The 23,712-nt window shown below is 44.6% G+C and overlaps 1 pseudogene; it reads right to left on the bottom strand.

Moving 5' to 3' along the window:
- Window positions 1-11,268: 11,268 nt before the first annotated feature.
- Window positions 11,269-15,116, bottom strand: LOC112903556 (annotated as a pseudogene).
- Window positions 15,117-23,712: the final 8,596 nt, after the last annotated feature.

Here is a 23,712-nt window from a genome sequence, read left to right as displayed (position 1 = left end):
GTGGACCCGGCGTATGGGCGCGGTGGGTCTGCCCGCTAGCTGGTGTTGGGTGTGGGTTGCGGCTTGCGGTGTATGGGCGCGGTGTACAGGAGAAGCAGGTGGCGGAGGGGAGTGAGGTTGACTAGCTAGGGTGGGAGCCCGGAGGGGAGTGAGAGGTGGCAGCAGCAGGATGGGATCGAGGCCGACCGCACCCGTGGCTGTCGTGTCCGTACGATATGATCCGTGCCGCGTGCCCTGTTGGGTTTTTTTTCCCCTGCTCCAGTGACCTGGAAAAGGTTGAAATCTTGGCAATTTTGGGCTTGATTGGTTAGTTACTAAAATTATGCCAATATTTTTTTAATAAAACGTTGGCAATTTTAGAAGGTGGGCTATTTTTGGATTCCAACCAAATAAGTGCCAACCAATGGCTCTTTATATCTGCCATTGGACAAGGTGGATGTAAAATCTATGATGGATATATTGAGGATGAGATTTGAAAGATTGTTGGAACTAAGGGGATGTTTGGTTCCTCTGGAGGTTATTTTAAATCCCATCACATCCGATGTTTGGATGCTGATTAGGAGTATTAAACATAACTAATGGCAAAACGAATTTCAAAATCTTAAGGTTTATTCGTGAGATGAATCTATTAAGCTAATTAGTCCGTGATTAGTTCATATGATGCTACAATAAACATGTGATAATTATAGATTAATTAGACTTAATAGATTCATCTCGTGAATAAACCTAGACTTATGCAGTTAATTTTATAATTAGCTTATGTTTAATCTTTCTAATTGACATCAAAATATTCGATGTGGACATGATTTAAAATAAACCCTAGAAAACCAAACATTCTATAAATAATTGTTACAAGATGGCATATGGCGATTAAGGACCGTAGAGATGAAGATAAAAGGCAAGGTATTGAGAAAGGGATAAGCAAGATGCTAGGAAGGAGAAGATGATGATACTAATTGAAATCGTACCGTGAGAAGTTGTATGTTTGATTAACTACTTAGAAAATCTTATCAAATTTCCAACCCATTCATTCATAATGTTTGGGTCACATTTGTTTTCACTGTGAAATTCGTTCATGCCAATGCAGCAACGACGATAAACAGGCAGCAAAGGCGAGCATTTTGCTAGCTCTCTTTTAACTTGTTCAGCAAGAAGAAAAAGAAAAATGCATTACGTGGCAGCAGGGCACTAGTTGTACGTTTCCTGATCAATCCGTTCCAAAGAACAATCTCTCTTAATCTAAGCATATAATTTGGAAAATGGTTCGCACCATAATGTTCCTTATGGTTTCCTCAACAAAATAGACGTTCATGTTGGATATAGTTCGACTTCAAGCCATTTAGTGACTATCCCACATGACGTACGCATATTTTTTTGGCATGGTAACAATAATAAGTGTACAATACACAATTTGTTGTCACTCCATTATTTTGCACCACCCAAGAGTTGATTTAGGTGCAGTCCGGAAACACTACTTTGTTGACCATATTTTACCCTTGCTTTGGTTTTGTCGCTGCTAGATTTCCGTTTCACTTACTGATGTCTTCACTTTGGTCGTAATGCTAGCGGAAACATTATTACCTATTCCACGCCCGGATTATGCTGTAAGCAATTCAAAATATAGCAAAAATCTTATCAGAAAGTCTAAATGAAAAAGAGATCGCTATTTAGTCTTAAAGGAAGAGCCCCAAAACTTTCTAAATTAGAAAGTCTGATCTCACCATATTTCAAAAAGGGAAAATTTGGTTTATTTGCAGTCCTGGATTAAGAAAACTAACTCTATACACCGCGAAAGTTAAGAAAAAGTTAACATTATTATCCACGGATATTGGAAAGATAAGTTCATGGTCCATGTATATTATACAAGGTAACTTTTATACTAGGTGAAAGTTAATAGAAAGTAATATTGTAGTTCATGAATATTAGAGAAAATAACTTCACGATCCACGGGACAGGAAAATTAACTGTGCGATTCACGACCGCAGGTAACTTATCGATACAATAATATATGTGACAGGAAGTAACTTGTGACTAATCTTTTCACTCTAGAGCCGTGCATTTCGGCTCGTTTGGTTGAACCACGACAGCAAAATAATCTTCGCAAATACCAAGACTTCACCGTGCGTACGTTAGATGTTTCGCGAAAACTCCAGCCATCCGAGAGAAATCCAGATATAGTAAGCAAAACGGCGTTAAATTAGCAATTTATACCGAGCCCCGTATATCTGCCTGAGGGGAAAAAATTACCGCAACCATCCGCGAGAAGCGGGCGGCAGCAAACCTGGTTTCCCTAACTGAAGCTACTGAAGCTTCTCGATGGACGCACAGCCTGGAGCGCATCGGCGGCGGGGAAGAATAAAAAGAGTCCGTCTAACACCCTACGTTTAAAATTCTAAGGAGAAAAATTTAAACATAGTATCATACATAATAATCTAGAATTATTAAAATAAAGCATTATCTCTGTACATATGCGTGTGCAGTGGCGGAGCCACGATTAAAATCTACCTATGGCGAACCTACCACTAGTTATTTGTATAAAAAAATATAACCATCGAATATGCATAAATTTACTATATATCAGCTCATCAGTCTTAATTGTATAAAAATATTAGGCATTGCTAAGTAGAGGATTAGATAAACATACTGTACAAGCACTAAGTGTGGCAAGCTGGCCGAGGAAGATTCAGCCTCCGATATTTCAAGGCTTGAAAGCGCTTCATGATTGCTTCATTATCAATTCCTTTAAATATCTCCTTCTTATTGTAGCATATCATTAAATCATTAAGCCAGTCATCGTCCATCTTATTACGTCGTTCAGTTTTTATAATTTTCATAATCGAAAAGACTCTTGCGACAGGAAGGAGCAGTGCTAGCTCAATTAGACGATAGACCAATGGAAACATCAGGGCCTTGAGGAGGATTAACCGGCTCCGTTTCCACGCCATCGAGGCCGAGGCTGCACTAGCCCTGCTCCCCGTCCGCTGCCATCACGCGTCTGGCGACAAGCCGACGAGGCGACGAATTGACACGACGAAACCGCGGAGGCAGAAGGCCGACTGGCAAGGGCGACGGCGACTCCGTCCATCAGGTAGTTGGTTTTGACGATTCATGATGGGCTTTGTGCGGTCTGTGATGGGTTGATACCTGACTACCTGAGTACCTGACGGCCCAATTCTCCAGAAGCCCAAAAGTCTAAACGTGATGTTCTTCTTCCTCTAGACCAAGCGAACAGACCTGACATCCATGGATCCATGGCGCAGGGCGGCCGGAAACGAACTGGCGCGGGGAGGGAAGGGGTTATCGGCGGCAGGTATGGCGGCCGCCATGGCTCGCCATACTGGTGGCTCTGCCACTGTGCATGTGTATGAATGTGTATTTATGTGTGTATGTAAGATTTTTTTATAATCTTTCATGCTTCATTTTTCATGACAAATGTAGTATAAAAGTACATTCATATTTTATTACCTTACAAAGTGTATTTCAAATACCATTTGCAAATTCAAAATTTAACATAAGAAATGACTAGTAATTCAAATCCTAATAGTTTTAAATTTAAAATAACTTTTAAGTGGTGGCTCAAGTGAACTTTTGGCTAAAATAAAAAATTATAGATTTTCAAATTTTCTACAACTTTCGTGTTCAAAGTTTTTAAAATTTCTGTTCGAAATTTTGAGAAAATTTAATTTTAATTCCGGCTCTTTTCTCTCACCCTCCCTTTCTCTTCTCTCCCCTCCCTTGCTCTGCTCTGGCCAGCAGAGAAGCACCGCCACGCAGTTGGACATCCCTGCGATGGCGAGCCGCGCCAAACAACAGCGCCCCGACCGGTCCGCGATCAAATCGCTCTCTCCTGCCAAGAATCCACCCATGCCCGACGCGCGCGCCTCGCGGCCGTTGATTCCCGACAACCGAGCCACGACGCGCCCATGCCGCGGTGTTGTCTTGGCCACGCCTCCCCCGGTCCGCTCGTGCCCAGCTCCACCTCCCCTTCCCCGTGCGTCTATAAAAGGGCTGCACCAAGCTCCTGCTCACACACGACCGACCACCACCACCACGCCATTAGCGCCGTACTAGACCTCGCCGTCGAGCCCCACTTTCCGCTCCTCCTCCGCCCAAACCGATGCTCTAAACGGGTCATCATCGACCTAATGGTACTCAACCGACTTCCCCACACCGCCCTCCCTCGTCGGACCACCACCACCCACGACCCGTATCTCGCTGGAGCTTCTGCTCACCGCCGGCAACCTAACTCCGGCCACCCCAGCCCCAACCGAGCACAGCTACAGGTTTCCATGGACCTCCTCGTGCTCTCCCACCCTTTTCCCCTCGCCGCCGACAAGTTTCCTCGCCGGGATTTGACTGCCAACCATAATATCCCCGTCTAGGGACTATATTGCAATCGTCAAGTTCTTTTTAGAGTTCTTTTTGCTAGATCCAGGGATCTATCTGCGAGAACCTAAGTATTTTTATTTTCAAGAGGCTGTCACTTGTAAAATCAATCTAAAATTATAGAAAAATTAGAAAAATACAAACTAAAATTTGTTATGGCCCTCTTGATGAACTCGACTACTTTTGCACACATGGATGACTAGTTACAAACTAAAACTTGATCTAAAATCAATCTTATTTTAAATAGCCCATAAATATATCTCTTGATTTAGGGTAGTACCGTGAATGATTTTTGAATTGTAATCTAGTCTTTGCTTGTTAAGACTTGTGTAAAAATTTTAAGTTCAGAACATGTCTCTACGAGTAGTTTTTGTGGATCTTGTTTGATGTGCTATTTTGCTAGAATTATTTGTTTATGCTGTTCTACTGATGTTTTAGGGTTGAAACTTTTTACAGTATAGTAACCTTGAGGCATAAATGTTATGGACAAAGTTTGAAACTTTTTACTTCTGTCTAACTTGCTCATATGTTTTAGTTAAGAAAAACTATATTAAATCAAAATAACTAGTTCTGGTGTTTAGAAAAATAAGAAATTTTAACCAGAGACTACCTTTGAGTAGATTATCATGTTGGAAAAGTTTGAGATACAGAAACTTTGTGGAACTGCCTGTATAAATAAATCTTAATTAATATAGATGTAGCTTGACTTATTTTCTATACTTTGTATCTTGCACACTAAAATCTAAAAAATTTACAGTAGACTCATCATAAGTTTAGAGTACTTAGTAAAATATTGAGCACTAGTTCTTGCATGGTTTGTTCTATATAAATAAGTCTTGATCCTAACGGTAGCTGTTTAATGTATTTTTCATGATTAATTTGCCGAATGAAAATGGCTGGAAATTTTACAGTGAGTTTGGACTTAAGTAACATGCTATGCATAAAAATCTCAACACTAAAAACTATTTCCACGAGTAGTTTTGTTTTAATCCATGCTTACTTTTAAAAAATAGCCGTTTATAAAATGATAAAACCACTCACTCGAAGTTAGTTAATCTGGATAGTACTCGATAAATGACTGCCCAAGAAGAAGAAAATGAAGTGTTTTACAACTTAATTTAAGTTTTTTAATTACAACTTATAGAGAAATAAGTTATTTATCTTGTATCATTAAAAATACTCATACATATGCATTCATATAGAATCGACGACTCTCGCCTACGGAATCTACGAGCTGGTGCCAAAGTCCGAGAATGAGCAGCGCGAAGCTCAAGTTAATCTAACTGAAATTGTTGAAGATCCGAACCAAAATTCGGAAGCGCCCACAGCTAGTTTTGCTCAGGAAAGCATGCCCCGGAGCATAACCCCTACTTTTAAACTTATGCAACTTTTATTTATATATGGTATGGTGCATTAAGTTTTTAGAAGTTGATTGAAACCCTAGTTGCATAATCCTATTATCTATGATATGAACACTAGTTTATGTTGGTTGCTAGATTGCCATGCTAATAGGACTCCGGTAAAAGTCGAGTGATTCCCTGTTACTCGCGAGATATAGGAGTTGCTTGTTTTAATTATGTTGGAAACATATAAGATTGACGGAGGGGCTATGTTACGATATTTCTGTTTTGATGATTGAGGTTTCGTCTGTTTAGAGAAAATGCTAAGGTCGCGGTGTGTGGTAGTGGTGGTTAAATTTTTGAACGTACTAACCACACGCTGAGAATATGGTAATCGGTAAGATTAAGTACCCGATTGGACCGGCGAGTGGATAATATCCTCACTCTCTTGACTTCGTTCTCATGAGTATATGGTGAGTGCAAGAGCAGCCATGGCCTGGCGCCTAGCATGATTCATTGACCTCTGTACTCGAGGTGGGTGGTCCTGATCCACAACCCAGAAAGAAAGGTGAAAAGTTGCACGTGTGACTCTATGAGTAACCACGTGATGTGTATTTAGGTTTTCCTTGCAAGGTTAAGAAATTCGATTCAAATCATCCGTTTCTCGTAGCCATTGAGACTACTTAACACTTTTACCACATAGAGTAAGAAGAGGAATAATGATGATGATTAATTTGGTTGATGCTCAGTTAATTATTTCTCCACCATGTGTGATTTGGATAGTTTCTTATTAATCAATTAGAACTTGATGCTAAAACTTTAAAGTAAGGACTCTTTGTTAGATGTTTTTTTGGCAAAAACTACCTTCAGCCAAAAGCCTTGCATATTTAAAAGTTGGCTAAGTATATACCACTAGTTAAGTAAGTCTTACTGAGTATTAGTATATTCAGCCTTGCTTGTGACTTTACTTTTTGGTGAGATCTTTGAGAATATGGTTGCTAGTTTGACTTGACCGTGTACTCTTTCTTCTGGTTGATTGGTGGAATAGGATATGTCCCCGGCCAACGATGTTAACGCTGAATGATGTTATATACGGGCTTCATCATGATATCTTGTATCGTCGTTAGAACAATCGTTTATTTTTTGCTGCGTTATTAAACTCTGAAAAGTACTTGTTTATGCATGATTTTGAATTTAGTTGTAATAATAATTCATGTTGAATTCTATTATGTAAAATTTGTGGATTGCTGTAATCTCTGAACTCATCTTCACGTTGTCTGTATATATGTATATTGTTTCGATCGAAATTCCAGTGGTTACATAGGGATATTACCCAACAGACTATCATTTTACTCAATTTTAAATGCGTGTTAGCTTGAATTACTCTTATAATAATGATTAGTGCATTTAGACCGGATTAATTTGGACGGTTCCGCCACGTAAAGCTGCATCGGCGGTGGAGCTGCAGTTAATTATATGGATTCTTGCGGCACAAGGGTGGAACAGCAAGTAGATATGGATATCATTCAGCTAGCATTTCAGGCTACTCAAGTCTTAAAATAAACATTTGACATCACCAAAACTGAAGAAATCAAGGCCAAGAATCAACGAAAAGTCTTGAGCTACTAGCTTGCTTCCCTGGTGCTTGGCATCGTGGGCGCGAAAGGATCTAAAGTTTCGACCTCCCCATTAGACCATTAGCCCTTCTGAGGTAGGCTAAAAGGGATTAAATTGATCTAAAAGTGGTCCACAGTGACGAAGCGACGGGCATTAATTAGGAGTGAAGGGGCCTTTTTAGCACCTCCAGGCTAAACTTTAGCCCTTGCATCCAAACAGCAAAAGAAACTAAACTTTAGCCCTGCATTTGAGGGTTAATTTTTAGCCCTTGGGCTAAACTTTAGCCCAAGGTATCCGAGACCCTTTGTCATATCTTCCAGAGTTAAAGATTAGAAGTAATTTAGTAGTCCTCAAATCGCAAGAAACACAAATAATGGACTTGAATTTTTCTCAAACACATGATTTCCCATGATAGTTCTTATAGGATTATAAAACGCATAAAGTAAGCAGTTAAAGTCTTATAGGATTACAAATAAAGAGGAAGAACTTTATTTCTCAGCTTGAGGAGGATGGGAGAGTTTTAAGAGCTCATGGAGATAAGGAGGAATGCCTGTTTGCACATTTCAGTGAGCAGTTTGGCCAGCCTACACATAGAGACATGACTCTGGATTGGGAGGCAACTGGCTTGCCCAGACTCGATCTGCAACACCTAGAGGAGAAGTTCACTGAAGAAGAAATCTTTGCAGTAATTCAGGACTTAAAATCTGATAAGGCGCCGGGTCCGGATGGTTTCATTGGAGCCTTTTATAAATCGTGTTGGCCTATTATCAAGGATGATCTCCAAGCTGCAATCAATTTCTTATTTCAACAGCATGACCAACATTTCATGCACCTAAACTCAGCTCATGTGGTGCTAGTACCTAAAAAGTGTGATGCCAAGTGTGTCAGAGATTTCAGGACGATTAGCCTAACTCACAGTGTAGCAAAATTAATTTCCAAGCTCATGGCAAATAGATTGGCAGGCTGCCTAGATCAGCTGATCTCGAGAGCACAAAGTGCATTCATCAAGAAGCGAAGCATTCATGACAATTTTCTATACACCCAGAATTTAGTCAAGGAGCTGCATAGAGCAAGGTACCCAGGACTGTTTTTGAAACTTGACATAGCAAAAGCCTTTGACAGCGTACGGTGGGACTACCTACTGAAAGTTCTTTCACAGATGGGGTTTGGTTCAAGATGTTTCTTTCACAGATGGGGTTTGGTTCAAGATGGAACAATTGGGTGTCTACCTTGCTGAGCTCAACAAACTCGGCTGTTTTCTTGAATGGTTCTCGAGGGAAATGGTTCAGTCACTGGAGGGGACTCCAGCAGGGAGATCCCCTCTCACCTTTGCTGTTCATCCTAGCAATGGAACCCCTGCAGAAGCTGCTGGAACTAGCGACCTCAAATGGTGATCTGTCACACATTGCTCATAGAAGTGCAAGACTGAGAATTAGCCTCCATGCTGATGATGCGGCAATCTTCTTAAATCCTGTCCAAGAGGAAGTCACAGAGGTAGCTTCACCGTTAAATGTTTTTGGCAGCATCTCGGGCTGTGTGTCAATGTGGCAAAAAGTGCTTGTTACCCAATTCGCTGCGATGGTATTGGTGTACAACTTCTCTTGCAAGACTTTAACTGCCTGATCAAGAGCTTTCCTTGTTCCTATTTAGGGCTGCCCTTACATTTTAGAAGGCTTGCTCGCCTTGAGGTGCAGCCACTGATTGATAAGGTAGCTGCCCGGCTGCCAACGTGGAAGGGCAAGTTTCTGAACAAGGCTGGGCGTCTAAGGCTGGTTAATGCAGTCCTAACATCAATTCCAGTGCACTTCCTAACTTTTTTTGCAATTAACAAATGGGCAATCAAGAAGATCGACAAAATTAGGAGAGGTTTCTTGTGGAAAGGAGCTAGCGAAGCAAATGGAGGGCACTGCCTTGTCAGGTGGGCAAAAGTCATGCGACCTAAGAAGTTTGGAGGTCTTGGTATACTTGACTTGGATCTGTTTGGTTGGGCTTTGAGACTGCGTTGGCTCTGGTTGGAGTGGACCGATCAGGATTGGCCATGGGTTGGCACTATGGTGCCTTGTGATGCTGTGGACCGACAGCTTTTTAGAACCAGCACCATTGTCACCATTGGGGATGGTTGCAAAGCCTCCTTCTGGCACTCCCCATAACTGGAAGGACGTGCCCCAATTGATATTGCCCCTGGGCTGTACAAGTTGGCTTGGCGCAAGAACAGAAAGGTGAAAGAAGAGCTACAGGACCAGAGTTGGATTAGAGGGCTTTGGCGCATGAACACGGTACAGGAAATGGCTGACAGCTCACTGATTGAAGTGATGAAATCCGCTGGCGTTGGACTGCAGACGGGGCTTACACTTCCAAGTCAGCTTACCTGGCACAATTCACTGGTTCCTTTTCCACCTTCAATGGGAATGGCATATGGAAGGCTCATGCTGAAGGGAAGCACAAATTTCTTGCTTGGCTTCTCGTGCAAAGTAAAATCCTTACAGCTGATAAGTTGATCAAGCGGAACTGGCCCTGTGTCCCGGTGTGCTGTCTTCATCGTGATCAAGAATTAGAGACTGCGAAGCATCTGTGTCTTGAGTGTATTTTTGCACGGGAGGTGTGGACCCTGGTGGAGGATTTGTCAGCAGGACTGGTGCGCGTGCCGGAAACAGGTTTGGAAATTGAGGATTGGAGGAAGCTTTCACTCTTGCATCGGCTGAAGGAGGAGCGCAGGGCTGCGGCTGGCTTGCTTATGTAGACGGCTTGGAATTTATGGAAAGAGAGGAATCAGAGGACTTTTGAAGGAAGGTCGTTGACCGCTCTGCAAGTTGTTGCTCTAATCAAGGAGGAGATCGGCTCGAGGGAAGCAGCGTTGAGAGTGCCAAGTGCACCTTAGTTCCCATGTTTAATTCCTTAATTTCAGTGAGAAAGAGCCCTTTTGTTTTATGCAATATCTAACTTGATGTATGAACTATTGCTTCTCCTTCTTATATGATTTGGCAGTGCTCCTGCCGGTATTTCAAAAAAAAAGGCATAAAGTTATATACGAAATCCAAATACATTTTTATTATTGTATTTCTTAGATTTGGGGGACACTTTGTGATTCGCACCCAGGCCTTTTGGGGCCAGCAGCACACACGCGCAGTAAAAGACCAAGCATTGCAGCAGCCGGGCATTGCTTGCCTGCTCTAGAATTTTTTTTTTCACCTGAATTTTATTGTCTGCCTGCTCTAGAATTTTCAACTCAAATAACATCATTCCTCTATGCACTGCTGTTAGTACAGGCTAATTTTAATTTTCTGATGAAGTCACATGTGGGTGGATTCTTTTCTTGAAAGACACCTCCATAATCTCATGAGTTTTTTATATCTATTATAATCATATTATAATAGAAAAGGTGTGGTCAAAATCACATATTATTAGGGACGTGCAGATGTACCCTGAAAATGGCGGTCATGGAAGATATTCACCAATTATATGTTTCTGCCTGCGCATAGCCTCTCATTTGATTAGGAGTTAACACTGAGTATTTCATCATTCTGCATAATAAATAATCTAATAGGGCGCGCCAATTTTCTAGTTTATATGATAGAGGATGAAAGATTTATTTTCTTTTTTTTAAAAAAAGTAATTTCATCATTTTGACCAAACCATACTATAACTAATATGATGGTACAATCATATTTTGATTTGGATGTACAGTTATAAAACTACATATTTTCTAGATTTGAGATTGATTTTCATTGCTCATATTATTATTGTATTTTTTTCCTCCATTCACACACAACATGCAGGAACGATAGGGAAGAACTCTCCATCGATTGTTATCGAGTGAGCCCTCACCGTAGCTACGTACAAATGTTATTCTTTATTATTATCCGTTCAAAAGAAAAAAAGCTTGTCCTTATTTAAGTACGGCAAGCTGCGGCCACCCGATCACAGATCAACGGTTGGCGATGATCTGCTGCGCCTCGGTCTCATACTTGAAGCCGTAGCTGCTGTCCGCTGACCAGATGAAAAGCCCCGGCAGCTTTTTCTGCCGCTACAGCTCCTTGGCCCCGCTGATGCCGAGGTCCGGCGAGATCAGACCGGTCACGCTGCCTGTCTTGAAGCTGGCGAGGATCTTGGCGTAGGGGCGGAGCCGCATGCACCCACCTGACGATCCCGATGAAATTTATCAAAATCAATTGAAAATCACTGTTTAGCCGACTCCATCTGACCCCTGCGGCTTTCTCGTCTAGCTTCGCCCCTGCCTTGGCGCCGGGGTAGTTGGCCACCTGCTCGTCGTCAGTGGCGTAGCTGGCTGAAATTTTTAGGTGGGGCAGAACTTACTCGGTGTGGTGTTCGTTGCTTTGATGCTTGTCGCTTGGGCCGTGGCCGGAGACGACCTCCGCGCACACGCGCCTCACGCTGCAAAGGTAGCCCCGCGGCAAAAATACGGCCACCACCGTACCATTCCGCTGCACTGGTTGCAGCAGCAGCCAGCAGCGCCGGTTCGCCCGCCTACACTGCACATGAGCAGCAGGAGGACCCAGCTCCTGATCATCGTCGCCTGCCGCCGAGAGCCGTCCACCATTCACAGTATGACAGCCGCCACACCCTCTTTGTTAACGCAATTGTGGTATGTGGAGGAGGAGGTTGCCGGCTAAATCCTCCCTGTGAGTTCTCGGCAAACGGTGGCTATGCGGAGGGCAGACAGTGCGGGCGAGTGGCGACCAGGCGACGCCGCAGCTAGCGTTTTGTTCGTGTTCGACTGCTCGCCGTTGGCCGAATCACCGTCAGTCAGATTGACTCGAGTAGATGCAGTCATGCAGAGACAGGGGCGACAGGGGGCGGCATGGTGTTTCGGGGCTCTGCATGTGCTACGTTGGGCCTAAAACGAATTGGGCCATTAACTTGGACGCGGCCCAAGGCGCACTTCTTCTTCTTCCTCAAGCCGTCTAGCGCAAAACTCGCTGGTACGACCTCCAGTTGCCACTCCCGGCCACCTTGAACGCCATAGGGAGGGAATTTCTACTCCACCTATAGCTAGGGAAGCTGCCCCACCCTACGGTATGGGGAGCTACGCCTCTGCTCGTCGTAGAATCTGACGTACTGGGCCACGTCGGTGTTGGCGCCGTAGCTGTAGCCCGTAGAACTGGAAGTTGACGTAGTCGATGACGCCGGCGTACTTGCGCCACAACGGCTGGTAGTACCTCTGGATCAACGGCCGGGTCCTCTGCGGCGCGATGGAGGTAGCGATGTTGGGCATCATCTTCTTGAGCCACGTCAGGAGCTGGCCGACGCACTCGACAATCGTGCCCACGTCGGCGCTAGCGACGAAGTGCTCGTAGTCGACGTCCACGCCGTCGAGCTCGTACGCGTTGATGATCCCCGTCAGCGACGTCACGGGGTTGGCCACCCACGAGTCCACGGACGTTGGGGTGAAGACGGCCTTGACGTAACATCCAAAATGAATAAAGGGCAAAATACGCTTTCTGTGCTGAAATACGTAAAGTTGATAGCTAAAATTAATATTTTTGATCCGTTGCTTGGATGGATGAAAGGACACTGTAGCTGCATAGAGCTTGTCGAATATATTCCTTTTGGCTATTTATATGTCGCGTTTGGAGTTGGGATCAAGAAGTACATGACCCCCTCCTGTTCCAAACCTTAAAACTGTCACTCCAACCTGCGCCGCCACCCCTTTGCCGTGCAGCATAGGGGAGAGGGAGAAGGAGAGGAAGAGAAAAGAAGAGAAAGAAAATCACGGCACGTCGTCGTCGGTCCTCTTTCCTCTTCAAAACAGGTTGGGGTTTCTTTCCTCTTTCCGTTTTCCCCCATCTCAATGGCTTTTCCTTCGCTGTTCATGGTGGTGCCGCCTTATGTGGTGTAGTACGGTAAGGTTGGATGCAAGGGAGAAGGGGAAACGGAGTGGAATCGCTGTAGGTGCCGTTGTCATCGCTGTCGTTCTTGTTTTTCTCAAGGAGAAGCCCTAGGTGAGACTTGCCCCTGTTGTAGAACATATTTTTCCTCTAGTTTCAGAAGTTTTTAGCTCATGTGGATAGCGGTTTTAGTTGCCATTTGGACTAGGTTCAGGTTTTGCCGTCGTCGGGGTTCTCAGCACGCCATCAATCTCCGCAGCTGTTGTTCATGATAGTTTTTCGTGCTCTTAATGATCTCAAAAAAATATAAACCCTTTATATGAGTTTAAGAGGAATTAGAGATCCTTCTATGGCCATAAAGAGCACCTCGATCGGATTTAAGATGAGGGAGAAACTAAAGCTGGAATCTGACTGTTTTTCAGACTCCTAACTCTACGCACAGTGTCAAATTGAAGTTTAGTCAAAGCTAATGACATATTTGGACGTTTTGGTATATGTGAGAGTTGTAAAGCATTTTACAGGCTTTCCAGATTGGTAAAGTTCACATTGATCAGAATTTTGGAGCTTCAGTTATGACTATTTTAACAGGACTGTTCTGCAGAATCTGTTAGTTACCTAATGGGAAAAATATGAGAAGTTTTATCAATCAAAGGATACGAAAAATATAAGCTGTAGTGCTGCTGTCATATCTAGAATAGTGTGTGTTTGTGTGAGGATGTTGGGTTCGGGCGTAGGAACATTTTAATATATATTTATTTTTTTAGTATGTTTGTGTTGGTGCTGAGTTATGTTTGTGAACAGATGGTGTACCTTTGGGTTGTGCTTAGTACACGTTCTTAATTTTCGGTGAAGGCAAGTAAACGTAGTATTATGGTCTACACGATTTAACTTTGTTGTTTAAATTGCTTCTACTTAATTTCAGTACCTTACACCTAGCAAGCCAATCTGAAAATTCGCTTTAGTCTTGAAGTTACTAAGTTTCTATATACTTCTTGCATTGCAATCTTGCATTTTCATTCTCATGTGCATATGAAAAAACCGTAGCCGAATTGGTGCAGTAAGTACCGGTACAGCAACGCACATTGAGATATAGCAATGTGGTTGCAGCCCTACTTCCTTCCTTGAGGACATTTCCTTGAGGACGTGTGGGTAGAAGTGAAGTCATGCATTGCATTGCACTCTTTACATTATCATTATGAATATCATTATGAATAGATGTTGTGAAGTGCTTATTCATCTTGCTTCTTGAAGTTATAAATTGATATATTTTGTTTATGGATATTTATACTAATGCTTCTTTAATTGATATTTAAATAATATGTAATTTAAATAGTATGGTTGAAACAGTTTGCTTGCTGAGGTTTTCATAAACCTTACATGTTTTCCCCCTCCGCAGGTTTTTGAGTTGCAGGGGCTTCGCTGGTTGGGAGTAGCAGCACGTGTGAACGTACTTTTATATTCATATGTTGGACATATGTGTTGTAATAATTCGATGTGAAGTTCTACTTTTAATTCACCTAAACAATTTAACTGTTTCTTCCGCTTGCTCTTTTATATAACTCTTTCTTGTTGTTTTGTGAGCATTCTTATTTTAGTTGCAGCGTTGTGTGGTAACACTCCAAAATCTTGTTGCTATTATGGGGTATTACACTTACCGACTGCACGCTGTCGCAGCCTAGCCCCGCTATGACGGCGACGTTCGGGTGCGCAGCCTTGAAAGCGGCCACGGCGGAGGGGGACAGGCTTCCCGTGTCCCAGAACGGGGTGAACACGCAGTTGGTGGGCGCCGGCGTGGGCTGCTGCTGCCCCACGGGGGTGTAGTCGATGGCAAGTGGAAGCTGACGAAGGCGTTGATGGGCACGTCGGAGAACTGGACGCCGGTGAATTGCGCGCCGATGTACTCCCGGAACAGGTACCCGTAGGTCATGGCGGACAAATTAAGATGGCTTCTGAGCTCTGACTGTGTTTCGCTCGAAGAAGCTAAGCTGTGACGAGCACACATCAATGGAAGGCGAGGTGGCATATACGTAGGCAGTAGTCGTTCTGTGTTGTCTCCGCTAGTAGTTTTCTTTTTTTTTTAGGGGGGGTGGCGGGGGGAAGGATATAAAGGCTAGGCGAGCAGAGAAGAAACAGTGTCGTCATGTTCTGGAAAATTGTTATCTTCTCACTTGAATAAAAGGAATTGTTCAACTTTGGTCGCTAGACTACATACAGAGTTCCACTGAACCTTCTGAAGTTCCACTGAACTTGCTTATAGAACTTGTTTAGGAGGATATATGACTCACTAACGTAACTGAAAGCAATGAGAAGTTTGCCGCCTAGACTTACACGCGGCAAATAAAGAGGCCACTGTGTTCAAGCCCTATGAACTCTTATATCTTATGTTTTCACTTGAAAAGCACATGACACCTTGTGACTTGTGAAGGGTAGTAGGTATTCCGGGTGCCCAACACTTTCTTTTTCGACTTTTTGAGCGTTGGGAAAGTTATATTTTGAACATGATTACCATTGTCTAGGGCAGTGGCGGAGGTAGAAATTTGCGGCTGGGTATGCCACATATAAAATAAATTTCAAAACAAATATGCAATATAATGGACGATAAGTTATAATGATCATAACAAATCTATAATAATAACTAAAGTACATGTTTAGAAGTTCTAAACATGATAATTAAAGAATATTACGAAACAACAAGTTTCTCCCTTGCTGGGCTAGTGGGTTTTGTTCCTTAGTGGGTTTTGTTCCTTCATGGGCTGAATGTATAAGATACGTATAAATATGTATACTTATTAATTTTTTCTCTCAAACCATGGATATGCCAAGGCATATAGGGGCACACCCCTGCTGCCGCCCCAGGTTTAGGCGAACCAGCTCTCGCTTATTATCACAGTCGTTTGATGTGCAATTTAGGTTTCCACGCCCTAATTAAGGATGATTCTATCACTACAAGTTATGCTACCTTTCCCGACAGTTTTGAATGAGTGGCTGATAGTTTTGGTGGCTTTTATTGCCTTTGTCTCGTGTGCCTGGCAGATTTTTCTAGTATAATTTACATCTTTCCAAAAAGTTTTCAAATCATCATCAATATAATTCCCAACAAACTCATTTCCCATATGCCCCGACAAGCTCCGTTTCTGCTCAGCCACCATGGTTGAGGAGCTTGCTCACCGATCTGCCCACCATCACCGAGCTTGCGGATCTGTACGCCTGCCATGAAAAAGGAAAAAGCAACTAGCTGCTAAGGGCCCAGTTGCCAGTTAGAGACCTATAAATTCCATCGTTTTCGTTCATTCCCTTTTGAGCCGGCAAGTTTCGACACCAATTTTCATCTTTATGTCCCCTTTTTGCCATATAGTTTCCCCTTGGTTCTAAAGTTTACCATTCTTCTTTCCAGATCCATCCTAAGTGTTTGGTGAACCCTATGAAAGAAAAAGAGAGAGGAAAACGGAAATTAAAGAAGGGAAGGAACCGGATAGCCTATAGTGTTCATCAATGATTTGCAGAAAGCGTTCCAATTATGGTTCTTGTGAAAATAGCTTTTCCACATATGGTCCATGTGAACCACCATGCAGTTTGGGACATGGAAGCAATGTGGGGGGCGTGTTGATTCCCGGTCATATATGGAAATGGTCAAATCGAGAAACATTGTCTCTTTTTTGTGTTTTTGTAATTTAATAAGTTGAGTTTAGGGATGAAACTGTTTTTTGTGGAAGGATATATCATGTTCATATACCCATCTCATCTAGTGAAATTTATATCATAATTGCAGACCTTGTTGGTATGTTAAACATGGAATGGTGACGTCCTAACTTGTAGTTTCTATTTATACCATAATTGCCTTTTTGTTTATAGGACTTTGCAAGAAGGTAGTAGCACACTCTTGATGCAGTACAAATTGGAAGGAAAAACTGCCCCCGGGTCGCTCCTCCTCGGGGCGACTCGAGCGGAACCCCAGCACCCGGCGCCATCGCCCTTCCAATGCTGCTGCACCCCCCCCCCCCCCGCCATAGCTCGAGCGGCCGCAAGGAAGGTGGTGGCGGGGCTCCACCACCCTCCTTCTCTCCTTTTCTCCCTCCTCCCACTCTCTTTGGGGGCTGGCTTTGGCCATGGTAGCGACGGCTGGCTCTGGCCGTTCACGGCTAGATCCGGCTAGAGGCCGGCCGTATCCACCACCTTGGCCACCGGGTCTGTTTCCCTGAGCTCTCGGCGTGCCAAGACATGCGGCGGTGTCTGTCCTCTTGCGGCGGCGGTGGAGCTCGGCTGCGGCGGCACGTCCATCGGGCACGAGGCTCGGCCCGGCTTCGGCGGCGCCGGCGGCCGGTGTGCGGCATCGCCTGGCAACGGAGGTGATCGTGTCTGTCGTGCAGTGTCCGCAGCTGCACGCAAGGCATGTCTTGGCGCGGCTTTGGCCCTCTGTGGGCGCGCGGCGGTGAACGGTCGGTGGCGTCGCGGTTGCCCTGCGGTGGGCAGACTCCAAGTGCCGGCGTCGTCTGATGCGGCGGGCAGGCGGGCTCCAAGGTACCGGCGTCTACAATCCGTGCGATGGTGTGTCGGCGGCGCCGTGGTGACATGGCCGATAGCGGTTTGCTTGGGCGTATGTCAGCGTTGTTGTGGTGGTGTCGTTGACTGCAGCCGTGCGAGGCTCCCCAGCAGTGCCGGCCGTTTTCGTTACACCTCGGTGACGATACGGGTGAAAACCCATCCCTTCTTGGGACGGTGTTGATGGCGCCATTAGCGTCATGTCCTTCCTGAAGGCGATGTCAGGCATCTCTGCTGTGCGAAAGGCGATGTCAGGCAATTCCAACAAGAACGCTTGCTTCGCCGGTGGCTACTTCCGAAGGGCGCTTTTCTTTCTTTCTTTTCCTTTAACAAAACAAAAAAAAATCCAATCTGTGGTGTTGGTTTTGTGGTGGCTCGCGTCGACATCTCTTTTCAACCGGGCAGAGTCGTGGAGGCTCGGGTCGATGTCCCTATCTGACCGGACAGAGTTCTATTGAGGCTCGTGTCAATATCCTAATCCAACCAAGCAAAGTTGGGAGAGATCTTATGGTACGGTTTGATGTTCCAATCCAACCGGCCGAAGTTATTGGCTTTGCTTGCTAGTTTGTAGGTATTGTAGTTGTAGGTAATATAGTTGTGATGTACGGTTTTAGGCCCGATTTACCTATAAACTGGATTAATTTTTTTATCAATATACGCTGAACGCAAGATTCAGGATCTTATAAGAAAAAGACTTTGCAAGAAGGTGTCCGGATAGGGTGGGTGGACGGCGGTAGCATGGTAGTGCGGAGGGTTATTAGCAGAGCATCAGAGCAGGTTGCAAGCAGCAGAGGTGGACAGCACGCATTCAGTGCCACCGGTGGGGATCAACTAAAAAAAAGTAATTAGTTAATTGTGGGAGGAGGGTTGGCGGGGGCGGTTGTAACAAAACAACCTGATGCCAGCTGAAGAAGTGGGCTGCAAGCAGCCCAACAATGAGGCTGCCACGAGAAGGTGGCTATCCTCCTCCATCTCTGATGGCTTCCGCCGCCAGGCCGAAGCCTGGAATAAAATATGAGAGAGATCACACAATCCAAGTACATAGTATTATTGGTATAAATCATATTGATATATGAGCAGATAAATTTATCTCTTTCTATCTTTTTTTGCTGAAGAATGCTCAGCTACAATTTTCTAAATGGCTCCCTCCTATTCTTTTTGATTCCTGACTTGCTGGTAAATGAAGCTTATTCTTACAATTTTGACAACTCTCAAGATGTGAGCACCTGGAAATTGAGCAAAATTGGGAGCTTTTCTACCAAATCTATATATGAGCAGCCTACTTCCACCGATGCTAGACAGTCCTTTAGACACATATGGAAGGCTAAGATTCCTTGCTGAATCAAGGTCTTCATGTGGCTGATGGAGTGTAATGCTGTCCTCAATAAAGATAATATGATCAGAAGAAACTGGGCAGGGAGCCCATCCTGCTACTTCTGCTCATGCTACTTCTGCTCAGGCGATGAATCTATCGATCATCTCTTCTTCCTCTGCCCAGTTGCAAAAGCTATCTGGGGGATGGTTGCAATTTGTTTGGGGGGCCAATAATTTACCTGGGAGCTTATTGCAATATAAGTCTTGGACAAGTCGATGGTTGCCAGGAGGGCAGCCAATTTTTTACACCACAATTTGTTGGGCCATCTGGAAAAAGAGAAATGAAGCATGTTTTGATAACAAATTGTTACGAAACCCTGCTGATATTCTGATGAATGCATGTGCTTTTATGTCTTATTAGGTAGGACTGTATGGCTCGGAGTTGCATGGTAAGATCCTGGATGGTGTGAAGATCCTACTCTCGTGCGCGCATAAGGTGCTGGCCCAGCAGAGACCTCCTCCTCCTCTACTGCTCCTTGGTCCGGCGCGACCTCAGGATACTGAGGATGAGAAGACTGATGACGAAGTCAGAGATTAGGTCCCCCAGAGATTGCCGGTGTCGCTTTCCTCTTTTGCAGTTGTACTTTTCTATTTGAACTGTACTTTGAGGAAGTTTCCTAGGAAGCCTAGGACTTAGGTGATCGGTAGTAGGAAGTTCCTGGGGTGAAGGTCAATCCCCTGTGAGTGTTCTCGAACTTGTACTGGTTATCTCCCCTGCTTACTGCTTAAACTACTGCTATTTCCGTTCAAGTAATGAAAATGGGGTGTCCTCGGTTCAAAAAAATAAATCATATTGATACACAGTAAGAAAATTTTCACTAAATATGCTATCATATAATTTCAAATCCAACAATTTTGCCATATACAGGATCTAATTGTAAGCATATGACTTTACAAAGTGATTCTGAAGGACCGGATAGGCGACCAGAGGGGGGGTGAATGGGAGCCTTTAAAAAAAAAATCTCAAAGAGAACAAGACCTATGACCTGAATTCAACCCAACGCACCTCTCTTCTAACCGTCATGGTGACACAAGCCAACTCGTGATGAGTTCACCATAGGAACGGTTTGAAAAAGCTCGACGCAAAGCGGAAGCACGCGAAGACCTATTTACTCGAGCTAGGTGCAATAGAAAGCGGAAGTACCGAATATCAGAGCGCTAAAAAGGCTTTTCCAATTAGTCTCGCAAAAGAGGCTTTCTCCAAAAATATTCGATGATTCAAGAACAAACAGTAAGGCTCAAAGCAAACACAAGCAAAGCTTGTTCAAATATCGACCAAACTCCTCACAAGAGAAACTAGGACTAAACACAACGAAAAGGACTAAGGCTCTCTCTAAAAAGGCATCTAAAGATCTAGAACCAATTAGCAAGATCAAAAACTAATTAACTCAAGCTAAGCAGGCAGCAAGTAAATTATTTGAATTACCACCGTCATAAAGATCCAGATTAGCAATAGCAATGATTAGGCAATGATTAATGACTGTAGCATGAAAATGATGTTTGCAAGTGACTTAACAAAACTGCTGCCGTGCTCACCTTTGCCTGCTCCATTCAGGCTTGCTGATGCTCCACGCACGCACGCGCTGCCGTCGGCCTGCAATACAACCACGAACACACGCAAGTGCAATTAAAAGAGCTAGTTGGAATTTTTCTCGAACACCTTGTGTGCGTTGCTTGTCTCTAGCTGGTGGCCAAGGGTGTGCCTGCCCTGTCTTGCCCGCGCGTGTGCATCTGGTCACATGTGCGACGGGGATGGCGCCCTGGGGCCGCGCCGCCGCTGCCCGCTGTCCACACGCATGCTCCTTCGACTGCCTGGGCCAAGAACAGAAAGGAAACGAAAAGAACAGCAGCAAGACAGCTCGAATCTCCTCAAATCAAAAACCCCAAGAGGGCATAGGAGAGTAGGGCCTCCATTCCCAGCGAATCCATGGTACAAGGTCTCAAATTTCCATCACAAAATCCTAACCCTAGGGGAGAAGAGGGAGGAAGAGAAAGAACAGGGAGGGGTTACGGGAGGAGCAGAGCTCCTCTGTTCTTGCGTCAGGGGAAAGAAAAACTGGCAGCCAGAGAGGAAGGGGGTGAGGGGTTTTTTTTAACCCCAACAACTCTCACCCAAAAAGACTACATTACCCCTAGACTCAAATAAACACTAGAAAGCCCGTAGGGGCAAAACCGGAAAAAGATACATGATCTCATCCGACGGCCGAGGTTCTTTCTTCGAGTCGAAGTCTTCTCCGCGATGCCGTCGTGTGGACGAAGATCCGGTCCGTGGTTTTGAAGGGTCCGCGAAACCCGGTTAGGTGGCCGGTTTTGAGAAAACCGCCAAAACTCCACGCGCGGGAAGATTCCCGCCTCCACGCCGTGGCCCTAGACGCCGTTCCCGCCTCGGCCTTCTGACGACCCTAGACGCCGCCCGACGCCCGTCACCTCCTCGCCCGCAGCGAGGCCCTAGATGCCGTCGACGCCCGTCACCTCCGTCAGTCCCGAGACCGACGCCCGTGCCTCCACGACTTGGCGTCTTCAACCGCCGTCAGCTTCCTTGGTTTTGTGGCGCAAACCAAGAAACCCGCCTTCCGTCGCCGCTTGCGTCCTCAATCCAGGAGTGGACACCACAGCTGCCGCCCGGCCCGAGCTCCTCCACGGCAACTCTCCGTCGACACTCGACGCCCGTGTACCTGCAATCCAAAGACCAAGCGCACGATCACACCGCACGGTTGACAATTCACTCATCACAGGCAGGATAGAGTACTCAATATTCCTCAATCTCCCCCTTGATGAGTGCATTGTCAACACACCACCTGTAACCAAAGAAGTGATAAAATAGAAGCAAGAAAGTGAAGAACTCAAGCAAGTGACAAAAAGCTCAAAAAGTCAAGAATAGTCACTTACTCAAGCACAGATCAATTCCCTAAGACAAGAGCAACGGCTCGACGCAATCGAGCAAAAGCCAAAACATGACTCCTCAAAGACAAAGGTTACGCCTGACGCAGTCATGCTGGAAGTGGAGGGAAAACGAGGAAAACCAGGAGCCAGAAACAAAGCAAGACACTCCCCAAGCAAAGCTTTTCCCTCTCACAAGTGCAACTCTCACCACATCAAAGCCTTTTGCGCAACAAGTTTCAAAAATCAACCAAGTCTCCCCCTTGTTCGATCACTTCTCCCAAAAATTCTCCTCCTTGTTGGCACATGCACACATCAAGCCTAAAAGATGCCTAAAACTCCCCCTGAAATCATGCTATGCAATGAATGTCGTGCAGAGGGTGTACGTGAAACACTCAGGCATACTCAGATATGATCAACTAGTGACAGGCATGTGTGCTTCACAAACAGGAACTAAATCTAGCTCAACAGGATATATCAATCAATTCTAGAGCTAGCTAGTGCAGTTTAGCAAAAATAAAAGCATCACCCATGATCTAGCAACAGCAAGTAGGAGAAAGAAAGCAGTGCTAGTCAAACTCATACAAGGTGATCCAAAGCAGCCAATATATTTTATCATGATTCAATTCTGCATCTTAAACTTATCAAGCAAGTGATTTTGCCAGGGGTTGAAAGCTTGTCATGCTTTACTTAGCAACGAGGCCAAGCCTATGCCAAAGGCAGTCAGAAGCTTAAGGCACTCGCTTCAGTCATGCACAGCCTTGCCCGGGTTCTCACTAGTGCTATGTGAGCCGTCCCGAAGGCTCGATCAGTGCGACAAGCAATCCCACCTGGATCTTTTCATTCCATTTCAGACATATTTTAAACAAATTTAACAATTTTAGCTCATGTCAAAGATGACAAGCCACACTAGCATGAATAAGATAGCAAAGCACATCTATACATCCTATCATGCTAGTAGCCAAGACAGGGTGACAATGTTTTCAGATTTTTAAATCAAAATAGCTTAACTCAGATGATATGATATATACTGTGAAGCAAGCTATACATGATCGAGTCTAAGAAACTACACTAGCAAGCACTAGAAGATCATAACAGTGTATACAAGAATGCCAGTGCAGTGTAGCAATGCAAAATGCAAACATGTACAATGTATATGCACAATGCAACTACCAAACCTAGAAAACAAAGAGACGCAAATAAAACCTACAAAGCTAACCAAAGAAAAGTCAGCGATCAAAAGGGGTAACAAACCCCAAGCTCCCCTCGCAAGCGAGTAAAGGTGTCCTGCTCAAGTGGTTTTGTGAGGATATCTGCGGTTTGCCTCTCTGAAAGAACATGGATCAAGTCTATGTGGCCTCTCTCATGGTTATCCCGCAGGAAATGGAATCTGATATCTATGTGTTTGGTTCTGGAGTGTAGGACAGGGTTCTTTGCAATGCTAATAGCTGACATGTTGTCTACAAAGATGGGAACCCTACCGAAACTCAATCCATAATCATGCAAGGTTTGTTTCATCCAAAGTATCTGGGAACAACAACTAGCAGCGGCAACATACTCAGCTTCTGTGGAAGAAAGCGCTACGCTAGCCTGCTTGCGAGAGGACCAAGACACCAAAGATGTACCGAGAAATTGACAAGTGCCGGATGTCGACTTGCGATCCAACCGACACCCACTGAAATCGGCATCAGAAAAACCCACCAAAACCAGAGAAGAATCCGTAGAATACC

Source organism: Panicum hallii, chromosome 8 (genome assembly GCF_002211085.1).
Source record: "Panicum hallii strain FIL2 chromosome 8, PHallii_v3.1, whole genome shotgun sequence".
Lineage (NCBI taxonomy): Eukaryota > Viridiplantae > Streptophyta > Magnoliopsida > Poales > Poaceae > Panicum > Panicum hallii.
This window is presented reverse-complemented; position numbering and strand designations above follow the sequence as displayed.